This window comes from Ictidomys tridecemlineatus, chromosome 1 (assembly GCF_052094955.1).
Source record: "Ictidomys tridecemlineatus isolate mIctTri1 chromosome 1, mIctTri1.hap1, whole genome shotgun sequence".
In the NCBI taxonomy this organism is placed as follows: Eukaryota; Metazoa; Chordata; class Mammalia; order Rodentia; family Sciuridae; genus Ictidomys; species Ictidomys tridecemlineatus.
The window spans coordinates 51,256,955-51,270,821 of record NC_135477.1 but is presented as its reverse complement, the minus strand read 5'-3'; the positions used below and the strand labels follow the sequence as shown (position 1 = coordinate 51,270,821).

Sequence of the window (13,867 nt, the reverse complement as noted above, 5' to 3'; positions counted from 1 at the left end):
GGCAATGGAATTCTCTAGAAAGACATGCCTACAATTGAAATTTTAATTTAATATTTCAAAATGAAGTAAAAATATTTTAAAACGACAGAATCTGTAAAACTAAGTCAGGATTATAAAAATGGAGAGATGAGATTATTGGACAAAAGGAAGATTTGAAAATGTTCACAAGGAACTTGATAAAAAAAGAGAAAAAAAATATTTTTCTTTCCTAAAAAGGAAATTCATTTCATAAGTGAAGGCAAACCAGAGTTGTTACCAATGCTGACCACCCCCACCCCAAACGGTCCTCTTTCCGTGCTGCAACTGTGGACCAATAAGTGAGACAGAGTTCTGGTTGAACAGAGAAGGAAGGTTTATTTTTGGCCACAGAATGGAAGCAGGAGAGACCAGCTCTCAGATCTGCTGCTGCTGCTGCTGCTGCTGCTTTTTTGGTACCAGGGATTGAACCCAGGGGTGCTTAACCCCTGAGCCCCATCCGCTGCACTTTTATATTGTATTTGGAGACAGGGTCTCACTGAGTTGCTCAGGGTCTGGCTAAGTTGCTGAGGCTGGCTTTGAACTCGCCATCCTCCTGCCTCAGCCTCCTGAGCCCCTGGGATGACAGGCATGCACCAGGGTGCCTAGTGCAGATCTGGGCAAGTGCAGGCTGGGCAAGTCCTGGAGGAGGAAGGAAGGACCGAGGGGAGGGACAGGCTAATGAAGGGGAGGAACGTTCACGTCTTTTCTGGGATGAGGCAGAGATTTTCCTGGGACTGGGTGCTACTTTTTTTTGCTTCTTTTATGCTTCTTCATGACCATTGCCAACTGTCATGGCCTGAGCGGCATGCCATCTGGCATGCAAGTGGAATTATGATGAAGTTGGAGGCTAGCTGGTGGTCACTGGTGGCCGTGTCAGATGGTCTAGCACTTGTGCAGAGGGACTCTGCCCTCAGAGATAAACAAGATCAGGGCGACAAGTCCCTCCTTTGACTTTCACTCCTCCCTCCTGAGGGGTGCTGAAGGGTGAAAGTCCATCTTCTGCCACTTTTTCAAGCTGACTTTGGGGGTCATTAGAGGGTCCCTTCGAGGAGTGAAATTTTCCTTAATTGGCCTCAAACAAGTTTTGATTACCATCTGGCCACAGGCTGAGCTGTTCATAACCCTGAGGAACTCTTGTTAGGGTTCTGATGGCCTCCAAACTCCTACTCACAAATGAGACCAAACGGTTGAGGACTAATGAACCAAGGAGCAGGAGGAGCAGCCCAGCTGCAGGGAGACCCGAGGCAGACTCCGGGTGGCGCTGGGCGAGACCCCTCCCATCAGCGTTCCAGCATCCCGAGCGGCATCTCGAGCCCGGTCCCAGCATTCCAGCATCCTCATCCTTCTGGGATCCCACTGGCGTTCACATAAAAACAGACTATGTCGGGTGTCCATCGTTGCTTCTGGGCAATATTGCCTAAAGAGAAGCCAGACATTTATTTCTGGAATAAGAAGTGTTCTCATAAACTCTAGGCAGAGCACAGGAAGGACCACCCCTGACAGGAAGCAAGGGAAGGATCTGGAAAGGGGAAGGGACATGGACCCCAGGGCCAGGGAGAGGCCCCTTTGTGACTTTGTCAACTTCACTTTCACCTGTTGAGATTGGTGACATGTAGGTCCCTTGGCAGGTGGGTTACTGTGCATATTCCTCCTGTGCTAATAAGCAGTGGAGAGTCCTCTGGTCCCTGAGAAGTACATGGCCAAGGGAGCGTGTTTAAACACAAAAACAAGAAGGATGACATCGGAATTTCTGAACAATATTCTTTTTTAAAAAAAAATTATTTGTTATTTTTAGATACACGTGACAGTAGCGTGTATTTGGACATATCATACATGCAGGGAGTAGAACTGCCCATTCTTGGGGTTGCACATGGTGTGGCGTCGCACTGGTCATGTATTCATGTTATAGGAAAGTTCTGTCCGATTCGTTCCACTGTCTTTCCCATTCCCATCCCCTCCCTTCCCTTCTCTCCCCTTTGTCTAATCCAATGAACTTCTGTCTACCCCCCACCTTGGCATCCACACATCAGAGAGAACTTCCAGCCTTTGGTTTTGGGGACTGGTTTATGTCACTCAGCATGATGGCCTCCAGCAGAACAATAGCGTCTGGCCACCACGATGAACAACAAAAGTGGCCTCAGTCTGAGGTTGGGTGGACGGTTGCCAGGCAGAGGTCCTTTTAGAAGACTCTGTACATAAGGTTAGGGCAGCCTCTGTGCAAATGTCATGTCACCGGGGGGCTGCACTGGGAGGAGAGTTGTTCTAGAGCCCAGAGTTAGGACTAGCCACTGGGTAGGAGAGAGGCTGACCTGAGATCAGGGGAGGAAACAACCGATACGTGAGAGCCGTCCTCGCACGAGGGACTTGGCATCTCCTCTCTCACCTGCAGAGCTCTGCACAGTTTACAAAGGGCTTCCCATGCAAGTAGATGCACAACAGGTGCAAGGAGGAGTTTTGTAAAAATACAGATGTTTAAAGAAGAAACGAAAGAAAAATAAAAAGACCACAAATAAAAATTTAAACAAACAAACAAACAAACAAAAAATACAGGTGCTAAACTGGACTCTGGACCTGCCAAATCTTTTTACTTGTTAACTTCAGGACACTCTTAGCATATGCTTTGCCTGTTGATGGGATGTTATCTGTTGTCCGTCTCAGAATTATGTTATATATTAAAATGATTTCCTCTGCATACAGCATGTTCATCCCATTTTATAAATAAGATGTAACCCTTCAATGACTTCCTTGAAAAAAAAAGGCTGAATCACAGTCCTTAAAGAAACTTTACTGCCCATTTATTGCCTGGCTTTGTCATCTTGATTTTCACGTCACATATTAAGCCAAAGTTGCAGGTCGGTTTCGTCGTTCTTGTTAATATTCTGGGCTGTGAAGTTGGCTACCTCACCGTGTCAGCTGGTCACAGCCACTTTCACCCTGGCTCTTGGCACAGGGACTGTGTCCAGCTCTACCCGCCAATCATCACAGAAGGTCTTGGCCATATTTGGGACGGCTTCCTCAGGAAAGCAAGATTTAGCTCTGGCTAGAGATAATGAGGGAGCCCTGGGTGTTCCGGGGGTGAGTGCCAGGGGCAGGTGCTGCCGAGCATCCCACACAGGATATTTTTACAAAGGGTGCAGGTGTCCTGGGGCCTCAGGAACCCTGTGTGTCCACCAGGAGGCTGGTCCCAATTGTACCCTCCCAGCCTGCCACGCACTGGGCCCAGACCTGCAAACACACAGGCACTGGGGCTGTTGGCTATGAGGCTGGGCCCAGGAGGGGCAGCAGCAAGGGGAGACCCAGGAAGAGCAGGTTGGTGGCCAGGAGCTGCAGATGGGGCACAAGGAGTGTAAGACAGGCCTCCCGGGCGTCTGGACTTCTTTCCCTCCCTTAACACCCAGGACTCAGCCACGCCAGCCCCCTCTCCACACCCCCACTTCCTGTGGGGAATGTGCGCAGGGCAGGTCCTTGACTACCATGGAGGTGGCGTGAGTGCCCAGCAGATGAGAGTGGCTCATTCAGGACACCCAGGGCCCTTCTGGAAGGAACAGGCTAAGTTCTGGAGCTCGTGGGCCTCAGTCAGGCTGAAAGTCAAGAACGCCCAGCAGAGGGACTTTCAGTGCTGAGCTGGGAAGTGTCCTGGTAAACCAGGAACAAATCAGTCACCCAGGCATGCACTCAGCCGACACTCACACTGACCTGTGACCTCTAGGACAGAAGCTGTCTAGATCCTGGGGACCGCCCCATTCTGGCCCCTCCATTCCTGAGACCCCGGGGCCTCTGTGGCGTGGGCTTCAGTTCTGGCTCTTTCTCTTCCTGTCCGGTGGCTGTGGGCTGAGGTCTCTTTCCACATCTGTAAACAGGGGTACGATATCCATCTGCCCAGCAAATCACAGGGGGTCGCTATGGAGGGACCAGGCGGGGACTTTGGTGGGCCTCACTCTGGTGGGAGACGCCTAGAACGTGAAGGTCAGCCTGTGGTCACCAGGGCCCTTAGCTGTGGCGCTAGCCACGGCTGTGCTGTCCGGCTTTCCGATGTTCTCTGTGTGATCCTGGTTGGATCTCCTCTCTCACTGGCAGAGCTTTGGACAGTTCACAAAGGACTTTCAAACTCATCCAAGATCTCATTGGCAAACTTTCGACTTCTCATTTGCTGAGCACAGAATCTACTGGAGCTCCCAGACATGGATGTCTGAGTACTTTGTAACCCTCACTTACAGCCATAGTACCAGCTGCCATCAGAGTAAGAAGAGGTGTGTCTTTGCCATGTCCAAGGCCCTCTGCTAAGCAATCTGCATATATTTAGCCCTCCCCAATGTCTTATAAACCAGGTCTGTGATTTTCTTTTCTTTGCACTTGGGGAAACTGAGGATCAGGAGGCTTGAGGAACATTCCCTAAGTCCCGGAGCTGCTAAGTGCTGGGACTCAAACTGACCAGACCTTCCTCAGCATTGCTCAGGGACAGGGACCGACCTGGGGCAGTGTGGGCCATCTCCCTGCCAGGGTATCTGATGCCTGGGCTGGGGCTGCAAGTCGGCTGGGGCTGGAGAGAAGTTGGAAAAAAGAAATTGGAGTTGGTTAATAGGACACCCCTGGAGGGCGTGGGTACCCTGGACAGGATGCTGAGTGCGATAGACACTGCAGGAAGGTTCAGAGGAGAAATGATTAGAGTATAAGAGCTGCAATTTAATCGCTAGATCAATCCATTTGATGCATTAATAATTGCAGTGGGTTCCTGGGTTGTCATCGTAGGCAGGTAGCAGTGGCTGGAGGAGGTCAGGCGGTGGCTGGAGGAGGTCAGAGGCTGGGACGTGCCCTTGGGAATTATACTTTGTGTCTGGCTCCTCTTTCTCTCCCGGCTTCCTGGCCTCCTTGAGCTGAGCCGCTCTCCTCACCACACCCTGCTGCCACGATGTCCCTCCTCTGTCAGGCCTAGAGCAACGGAGTTGTCGACCATGGGCTGAACCTGTGAGACCGTGAGCCAGAGTAAACTTCTCCTTCTCAAAGTTGTTTCTTGTCGGATGTTTCAGTCACAGCGGCAAAAAGCTGACTCACACGCAGGGGACCTCGGGTTGGAATGTCAGAGCTTGATTCCTCCTGCAGGGTGGCCTTGGCCAGGTCACTGTCACGTTCTGTCTTCAATTTTTCCACCAGAAAAAAAAAAAAAACAACTGTTGGGATAACAGCAGAAGAAGCCAAGGAGTCTCCAGAGCTGATGGTCCAGACGGAGCCCAGATGTCTACAGGACGGCCAGAACCCAGAGCAGGGGCACTGTCCCTCCTGAGTCTCCAGTCCAATTCTCCACGCGTGGTCACCTGGTTTGGGTGTTGCCTGTGGCTTTGTGGACCCTGAGAATGGCGCTGCTTCCTGGGGCTGCATGTCTGACCTGCCTCCGGCCCGCCCAGGTGGCACATTGAGTCACAGGGTGTGGGGCCCCCAGAGAGGGACCATCTCCTCCCAGTGCTCGCTGGGCAAGGGCTGGGTACTGTGTGGACCTATTTTGGAAACCCAGTGGAGGTCAACGGCTTCCAAGCGGGAGGACACTTCCTCTTGGCCTGTCGGGGTGGACTGTGGGAAGCACAGAGCTCGGAGGCCCTGGTTTTGCCTCTTGCAACATGCAATCTGGAGGCCATTTTTAGCGTGACCGGGCTTGGGTCTTCACACTGTACTTTAGTTCTCCCTACAGCCTGCTCTCTCCATGACCTTGTTCTCCTGCGGCTCTGGGAGCACTCCGCCCAAGGCCTCGGTGCTGGCCCTAACTAGCCATCTGGTGACTGAGTCAGGGGCCTTGGGAGGAATTTCTGACCCGGTTCCCACCCCACCAGCTCCCAGCCTCCAGTGCTGACTTGGCTAATTGATCTGGGGGCCTCGCCAAAAAAATGCACCCCCCCTTCCCCAGGCTGGAGGGCCTGGCTGCGCTCAGCTGCTCGCAGTTATAAAAAGAGCCACAGCACTTATGGTGGGCGGAGATGAGCAGCGGCTGCCGGAGATGTCACGTCTGTCAGCTGCGGGGTGAGGCCCTGTGTCTCAGCCCCCGTGGGTTCCCAAGCCCATCCTGGGGTGGCGGGACAGCCTGCCTCACCTCCCGGCCAGGCTGCGCGGGCTGCTCTGCCTCGGGCACAGGACTCAGGCGGCAGACGCTGGGTCTCCTGAGCGCTGGCGGGGGCCCAGCCCGATCCAGGCACCACACAGGCTTTGCAAAACCGGGAGGAACTGTTCTGAGGCTCACGCTCTGATGAGAAAGGATGGACCGAGTGTAAGCCCTAAGCCACAGGAGCTCGGGGAGTGGGGATTTTGGAGGCTGAAGAGCTGACTCCAACTCCCGACTCTGCGACTTGCTAGCTCTGTGACCCCGTGAAGGTCGACTTCTTTGGACCTCAGTTTGTCTTGTCTGTAAGATGGGGATAATGCCTGCCCCACAGAGCGTACGTGAGAAAGATGGTGAATCAGTTTTCACCTGATGCTGGGTCCCGGAGGAAGGAGAGGTCACCCGTGTCTGGGTCCCCCTCGGTGCCACTGTGAGCAGGATGAGCCCAGCCTGTTAGCAGCAGCCTGCGCAACCACACTGAGCTCCACAGACCTCATTCTTACCGTGATTAGGTTGGCAGCACAGCCTGCCTCCCCGGAGACCCTTTTCTTTATGCTTGGGTCCTCTTGGTCACCCTAGTGCTGCCAGGCCACCAGGAACCTCGCCTGCAGGGTCCCACATTAGAGCAAATAGAGACATTTTAGTCCTGATCTTATTGGTATGCTCTTAGAGGAACCGTTTCGCCCCCTGGAGAGGCTGCTTGCCCATCGGAGAGGATTGAGGCGGGACCACACCTCCATATGGACAGAGTAGCATATGTTAATTGAGCAGCTATTCTGTACCAGGCCCTGGTGAGGCAAAAGGTGAGCAAGAAATGGTCCCAACCCTCAAGAAAAATGTCAGAGAGGCAGCTGGGCGTGTAGCTCAGTGACAGAGCACTTGCCTAGCATGTGCAAAGCCCCAGGCTTGATCCCCATTGCTGCAAAATATAAAATAATAATTTACAAAAATGGCTGGGCACAGTGGCACATGCCTGTCATCCCAGCAGCTTGGGAAGATCGTGGGTTCAGAGCCAGCCTCAGCAACGTAGTGAGGCCCCCTGAGCAATTCAGCGAGTCCCCGTCTCTAGATGAAATATAAAAAAGAACTGGGGATGTGGCTCAGTGGTTACGTGCCTTTGGGTTCAAAAGAAAGAAAAAAAAATGTCAAAAAAGAAATGTGTAAGAGAGCCAGGCACAGTGATATGTGCCCATAGTCCCACTTACTCAGGAGACTGAGGCACGAGGGTCCCTTGTTCAGGAGATGACCAGCCTGGGCAACATAGTGAGACCCTGGCTCAAAAGAAGTTGATTCATGTATATTCTTTAAATAAGAAATGCTTCAACAAGAGACATATCTCTTTCCAGACCCTGTTAGGAATTGCCTAGCACAGCAGTAGCTTTAGAAACCATAAAGAATTAATTTGTGCATTCATTTGTGATGCACAAATATTTACAAAGACTCTGCCTTGATCCAGGCCCTGCGTCAGTCAGTAAGAGTGAACAGAGAGCCTCAGTTTGCAGCTACTCAGCCAGTAGATAAATCCAGCCCAGGAGCCCGGCTCTAGGTCTGTGTCCGAGGCACAGGCGGAGGGCAGGAGAGAGAGGACTGAATAATGTGCTGGAGGGGACGGCGCTGGTGCTCCGAGTGGGAGGAAGTGGATTTGAACGAAGCCTCTGCTCACAGGGAGACCGTGGAGAATGTCATCCCGGCGGAAGAGTCAGCCTGTGCAGGGGCCTGGGGGTGGGGTGGGGGTGGCCAAGGCTGTCGGGACTGAGAGGCACTCGGGGGTGATCTCATCCACCCACGGCTGCTTCAGATGTAGCTGCACGCAGAGGGCGGAAGGGACAGAGAGGGCTCCCCAGCTGGTTAGCAGCAGAGTTGGAACTGGAGCTTCCTCCCAGCTCCTGGCAGGACTTTTTCCTGGCTGTTCAAGGGCCAGGCATCATACACAACCCCATCTTGGCCATTTGTGGCTCCCAGGTAGGTTTGTGTTCAAGTCGTCAGCATGTAGGTCAAGGTGTGCAAATGGGAGCCGAGCTGGAAGGTCTGGCATTGGCTGAGGTCTGGGCGGTGCTGCCCACAGTGCTGGCCATATAGTAGGTGTTCAATAAATATCTGTGGCTCTCTCCATGAAAGGCCATCCCCTGCCGAGCGGATGCCACGCCACCCCTCACAAGTCCTGCAGTTCTGCAGGAACCAGAGCAGACGAGGCCCGTGCTGTTTGCATTTCTGCTTCCTCAGATTCAGAGAGCTGAGCTCAGAGAGGGACCCCGGCCCAGGTTAAGCTATTGGAGCGAAGTTGCCTTGGGCCAAAGGGAAAGTCATCACCCCTGTGGTGTGGCTTCAGGGCCTCAATATCATCAATGGCCTGTTCCCATGATGTTAAAAATGGATCGTGTGGAAGTACCCGGGCATCACCGGGAAGGCTTTTCAGACAGAGCCTGGAGGCCATCAGGGAGTGGGATTGTGTGACTCCAGCTGCTGCCCGGATGGGAACTTTGGTCACTTCCACCCCTTTGACCACAGGTCTCCGGAACAGCTGGACGATGACACAGTGCCCAGAGGCTCAAGGTGCACACCAAGGGCTGGGTGTGCAGCTTATTAGTGGAGCGCTTGCCTGGCGGGCCAGAGGCCAGGGTTCATCTCCTGCACCGGGATCAATCAATCAATCAATCAGTCAATCAGATAAAAAGAGGTTCTCAAGACTCTCACTGGGCGCAGTGGCATAAGTCTGCTGTCCCAGCTACTCAGGAGTGAGACCCGTTAAGACAAAGTCACTGGACTTCGGTGGGGTGGACGTTTCTTCTCCATTTATGCAGCCTTTTCTTTGCCTGCTTTTGGTGACCAGCCCTGTTCCTTCTTCACATTTCAACATAAGTTTCCTACGAAGGAACTTTTACTATGCTTGCCTATATAAATGTACGCTCACATCTCCCTGCTTCTTTGGAACACTGATTCAGAGTTTTGTGAAACTGTGTCTTTTTATTTTTTTTTTAAATACCAGGGATTGAACCCAGGGGTGCTTAACCACGGAGCCACATCCCCAGCCATTTTTGTAATTCTTTTTTTTTTTTTTTAATTTTGAACAGGGTCTCACTAAGTTGCTGAGGCTGGCTTGAACTTGCAATCCTCCTGCCTCAGCCTCCCGACCCTGTGGGATTACAGGAGTGTGCCACTGCACTCAGCTGAAACTGTGTCTTTTGAAACGCAATCCCTAAGACCCGAATAAAGTCCTTTTTACTTCTGCAGTTTCTGAATTTGGATGGATTGAGAAGGAAAATAGAATAATGTTCAATATTTCTTTCAAAGCCAGGTCTCTGTATAGGGTGTTTCCTTTTTGAAATATGTACATATTAAAACACATATGTCTATATTATATTTTAGATTGATATGTAAAATATTCATATATCTAATTATATATGATAGTAATAGGTTACATTAACTAATGATCATATACGCTAGAGCATACATATATCACTATAATACATAATATAATCTTTTATTATACATAATCCACAAATCTTAGAGCAAAGTAAAAATCATGTATACATCTAAGGTAGAATATGAAGATGCATTTGAAAAAAAATTTTAGCTGTAGATGGACACAATATCTTTATTTTTATTTATTTTTATGAGGATCGTACCCAGTGCCTCACAGGTGCTAGGCAAGCGCTCTGCCACTGAGCCCCAGCCCCAGCTGCATATTTTAAGATGTGCTTTACTTGAGAGGCTTCAGGAAGGCAGAGGACACTGACTACTGCTGCCTTACCAGGAAGACACCTGAAGACACCTGAAGACAGCAGTGGCAACCCCACCTGGCCAGGGTGCCTCAGGTGGCGAGGAATTTGAGAGCAGGCTGCACATCTCTGTAACTTCCTAAATCCTGGTGCTGCTCTGGCCCTATTGTGGAACCCTCCAGAGGCCTCGTCAGGGGGTCTGGTCCTCTGTGGTCTCTGGTCTCTTCTTTGTCCCCTTACCAGCCCTGTGGTTCTCTCTGCCTGAGACACCGTTCCTCCTCTCCAGGCCCAACTCCCGGCCGTCCTTCAGGCCTTGGCTGGAGCGGCCAGCATTTCCTCCGGAATCATCTTCCTGCGGCTCAAACCTGGGTTTGGCTTCTCCCAGGCCCCCACTCAGCTCTGTGCCTACCCCCGCATGTCACCACCAGCAATGCTGACACCCTGTCCTCATGTGACCCTCACCAGATGGTGAGCTCTGACACACGGCTGGCCTGCCGTGGTCATCTCCGCACCCTGGGGGTACTGCAGCGCGCAGGGAGAGGGGATACACTCAAGTGTTGGTGGAATGTTAAACACAAGTTGCGCCAGAGTGTCGCGGGGCCGAGGGTGCTGACGGTGAAAGCCCGGCGAAGAGGGCCCCCGCGGTTTGCAGGTGGCCCCGGGTTTGGAGGATGAAGCATCCTGGGTTTCCTCCCTGGAAACCATTCACCCCTTTCCTCCCCTCTGACGGAACCCAGTGTGAGAAGCAGCCCTGAGCTTCCCGGGACGGGGCTCAGCCCTCATCAGGGAGATGCTGATGTCGCAATCCCAGACCTGCAGGGTCAGGAGCGGAAATGGCAGAACCAGAGCTCAGGAGGGACAGCTGGCCTTTCTGGCCTCCATCCTTCCAAGGCTGAGGAGCCCTCCTCTCCTGCACCCCTTGCCACGCAACGATGACACACAGGGCACAAACAGCATTGTTTCTAGCTGATCTCATGGTTCAGCTGGTCTCAGGGGCATCTGCTGTTCTGTGATGCATGACAAGTCACTGTGGTTAGCTTAACCCTCGGGTCTCCTAGATACAGTCGTCAGACACTTGCCAAAAATGTGCGGAGGGAATGCTGGGGAGGAAAAGGAGGAGGCGGCTGCGGAGGAAGGCCACAAGGCATGCTCTCTCTGTGTCCATCTGGACATTCCTGGAGCTCAGAGAAGGGTCCATCCATCCCAGGCTTTGGAGGCAAGGATGGGAGATGAGTGTGGAGCCTTAATTAGGAGAAGTCACAGACGGAGCTTACTCTCAGAGTAATTTGACCCCAATTTTCAGGACTTTGCTTCCAATGGTGATTCTTAAACTTGAACATGCATCAGAGTCCCCTGGGAGCTGGTCACAGCACAGATTGCTGTCCACCCCCTTCCCCAGGGTTTCTGTTTGAGAAGCTCTGGAGGAGGACCCCAGAATTTGCATGTCTAACAAACCCCTGAGGGAAGCTGATTCTGCTGGTCACAGGGACCCTGATTTGAGAACGACTGGCTTCAAACTTCTAAAAAACTTTTATTTTTTAGTACTGGGGCTAGAACCCAGAGGGGCTTACCAACTGAGCCACCTCCCCAGCCCTTTTTTTTTTTGTATTTTATTTTGATACAGAGTTTCACTGATTTGCTTAGTGCCTCACTGAATTGCTGAGGCTGGCTTTGAACTTGTGATCCTCCTGCCTCAGCCTCCCCAGAGCTGGTCCTAGAGGTATGCACCAGGGGGTCTGGCTGTAGGACTTCTGTGCAGGACTGAGGCTCCCAGGCAGCAGGAGGTAGAGATTCAAACTCTTCCTCTTCCTTCTGGGCTGAGCCTCAAACCAACAATGGGTGACCAAAGGGCCCATGGTCCTGGGCCGGAGGAACCAGTGTCATTGACCCTTTAAGCTCATTGGACTGGAACCAGGAGGCATGGGTTGTCACTATGTGCCCTCAGTTTGCCCCTCTGTAAGATGGGCAGGTGGCACTTTTCTGGATGTATCATCATTTTCACAGCAAAAAAAAAATATTAAAAATGAGAAGGAGAAAAAAATGAGCTGGGTGAGGGCTGGGGTGTGGCTCGGTGGTGAGCACTGGCCTGGCAGGCGTAAGGCTCCAGGTTCAGTCCCCGGCCTTACAAATACAATCAAACGAAACTCCTTTAAAAAAAATGAGCGAGATGAGCTGGAAGGGGGTGGAGGTGGGGGGTCTCCGGGTGTCAGGGAGAATGACAGCTGACTAGGGCTTGAGAATGACTCTGCTGTTTAGCAGCTGCGGGTGTTGGGGAAACTGCCCCGGCTGGCAGCGCCTTGGCCTCCCCATCTGTAACCATCGAGAGAAATGCCTAAGGCATCTGGCCCACAAGTGTCAACCAGGGTGGTTGTTTCTATTTTCAAGATCTTTTCAAGGCTTACGGGAACAGGAAGTCAGTTCTTCTCCTCCCTGTGGAGACCGTGACCTTCACGTTGCTCAGAACTGCCAAGCAAGTCCCGCCCTGCAGGGTGGCACAGGCCTGTAATCCCAGGGACTTGGGAGGCTGAGGCAGGAGGATCACAAGTCTGAAGCCCTAACTAACTCAGCGAGACCCTGTCTCTAAATAAAACATAAAAAGTGGGCGGAGGATAGAGCTCAGTGGGTAGAGCGCTTGCCTCGCATGCACAAGGCCCTGGGCTCAATCCCCAGCACCACAAAGAAAAAAAAAAAAAAGGACTGGGGACGTGGCTCAGTGGTAAAGCACCCCTGGGTTCAATTCCCAATACCTAAAAATACTGCTCCCCCCAACAAAACAAAACTTCCAAGCTTGCCTCAAATTTCGCCCTGGAATGATGATCGTTCTGGGACATGCTTCATTCCCCCAATCTTCCATGCACTGTTCCTTCTCTAACGCTCACTTATTTGACGATTAACTTAATATTTATTGAGGGCCTATTATGTGCCCCAACATAAGACGGGCGCCAGGCACACAGTGAGGAAAAAGAACCCCTGAGACCTGCTCCCTGCTCCCTGTGGAACTCACAGGCTGGGGGAGAGCGGACATGAATCTGCAGATCACGCACAACAGGCTGCCGGGAAGGAGACGGAGACGGTGTAACATCAGGGGGATGAGGTCAGCCGGGGAGGCCTGGAGAGGCTTTAGGAAGGAGGATGTCTGAAGGTAGCAGCAATTGACTGTGTGAAGAGGGAGGGTGGAGGCTTCAGGCAGAGGGAACAGCCTGTGGAAAGGCCCTGGGGCAGGATAAACGTGGCACCCACAAGGAGCTAGGCTGGAGGGCCCGGGAGGCAACAGGGTGGGCAGAGGGCGTCTAGCCTTTATTCCAAGACCAACAGAGCCTGTGGAGTTCTACCAGCAGACAGGGCCAAGTGACATGAGATAGGTCTCAAATGTCTTCTCTGATGTTATTGCAAAGATTCTAGGGGACAAAGAGGACTGGGTCAATCTGTTAGGACAGGAGTATGGCAGTGTCCAGAGAAGGTTGCTGGGGCACAGCCGGGTCAGTGGGGGGCATTTGAGATGGAGGAAACCTCGCTGCATTTGGAGGATTCTTCGGGGTGGACTCCATGGGATGTGGAGGTGACGGCTCTGGTGGGTGAGAGGTGACCCAGCTGCTGGCTCCCCGACCGTCTAGGTGCTCAGTGGTGGCTTTCACTGAGCCAGGGGTGGAACTCTCCCGCGTCCTTCAGAGCCCTGTTGGTCACAGGACATGCCAGGGGCAATAGGACAAGGACCCTCTGCCTGGGTTTCGGAGTCCTTACCTCCTTCAGGTGTCGATGAATCACGTAAAGCGCTCAGCTCAGCAGCTGGTACCCAAAATGACAGCCACCTTGGTGCCCCCACCCCCAGCTGTGACAACACTGTGCCTCCGGGTCACCCACAGCAACCTCTCTGGGAGCTGTTGGCTCTTGCTACAGACACATGTACTTCCCCTGGGGGTGTCGGGGACTCCCCTTGATGTGGGGAGATTTTGTCTTAATCTCTGTCCACCTCATTCCGTCAGGGATGAGGAGGCCGGGAGCTGGGAACTGGTGGAGGCTGTGCTCTCCAAGGTGAGAGTGTGGG

The 13,867-nt window shown here is 52.4% G+C and overlaps 2 long non-coding RNA genes across 2 annotated transcripts; one reads left to right on the top strand and one right to left on the bottom strand.

Annotated features, from left to right (window-relative positions):
* Positions 1-334: 334 nt before the first annotated feature.
* On the bottom strand, positions 335-5,722 carry LOC144375535 (uncharacterized). The gene is made up of 2 exons (XR_013435602.1): positions 3,715-5,722; positions 335-1,435 (listed from the first exon to the last, which is right to left on the bottom strand). It is a non-coding gene; the product is annotated as an uncharacterized LOC144375535 (long non-coding RNA).
* A 2,140-nt stretch (positions 5,723-7,862) lies between these two features.
* Positions 7,863-9,333, top strand: LOC144366254 (uncharacterized). Its single transcript, XR_013425256.1, has 2 exons — positions 7,863-8,065; positions 9,175-9,333. It is a non-coding gene; the product is annotated as an uncharacterized LOC144366254 (long non-coding RNA).
* The last annotated feature ends 4,534 nt before the right edge of the window (positions 9,334-13,867 follow it).